The following is a 1,200-nucleotide window of genomic DNA, read 5'->3' on the forward strand; positions in this document are numbered from 1 at the left end:
CAGAAGAGCGCCATAAAAGCTAGATATTTGGATTATACAGAAATTAGAAGTTTCCGTGATTATAGTTGGTGAAACGAAATGCAATCGAGCTTGGCTGGAAAGTTTTGTCACATATACCTCAAGTCCTGGCCTTTGTCAGTTATTGTGGTCCCTTTAAATCCCTCTTGATAGAGTACTGGTTTAAAAAGCAGTTTGCTAAAACTACCAAAACTCACAAAAGCTCTACAGTTGCAAATAATTGGAAAAATATTATCGATCAACTCAGTGAATAGTTGCCCACGCTGATGACTTGCCTGTACTAATTTCTGTCAAATTCTTGTCGACAATTAATGAGCTGATTTAATCGGAACTGGGTAGTGTTTCAAAATGGGGAAAATAAAATAGGCTAGGAGTTAACCTTCTAAAACCGAATTTGTCTTGTTAACAAAGAAAACAAAAATTCCGGAATTTCTCTTAACAAAGCTAGACGGAACTATGTAGTCTTAACTTTTCCTCCGAGACGAAGTACTCAGGAAAGAGCAAAGAAACGACTAGCCCTATAAAAGGGCTTTCGGGAAAAAACTGCATATCATTCACGGTATGTACACTACTGCCATCTGACCAATGTTAACCAATGGAGCGCTAGTCTGCTGGGAAGCACTGGATAAAAGTAGAAATCAAAGAATAATTGCAAGGGTGCAGAGACCCGTAAGCCTCGGTTTATTAGGCGCCGTAGGAAGTATACCATAAGAAGGGCTGAACAAGAACTGGAAGCCACCACAAGTATTCATAACAGTGGCAGTCGCAAAAGGGGCACTTACATTGAGGGATGCAAAATAGTGGAAGCAGACCAACTTCGGGCACGCAGCGGTCGTGAAGGTAATTACGAGTGGACAGTGTAATGGAATCAAGGCCGACATAAATGTCGAAACTGATTATCTCATGTCATCCTAGGATTTTAGTTTTAATATTCCCATACATTTACTAACCCGATAAGATTCCATTGGGACGGTGGTCTGCTGTCGGTAAACGGGGGTATTTCCATCCAGACCGAGTCTTTAATCCAAAGAACCTTTAAATAATGCAATCATATCGATCTTTGCCAAAGAGAAAGTGGCTTGTCTCATACGTGATAACAAGTCTCTGTCGGGGAATGTCTCTATATTCGTTGACAGCCAGGCGGCATTGAAAACATTAGCATCCAAGGTAGTATAGTCGAAA

The sequence above is a fragment of the Rhagoletis zephyria genome, unplaced genomic scaffold (assembly GCF_001687245.7).
Source record: "Rhagoletis zephyria isolate East Lansing unplaced genomic scaffold, Rhagoletis_zephyria_1.1 Rzeph_scaffold_00853, whole genome shotgun sequence".
Classification (NCBI taxonomy): domain Eukaryota; kingdom Metazoa; phylum Arthropoda; class Insecta; order Diptera; family Tephritidae; genus Rhagoletis; species Rhagoletis zephyria.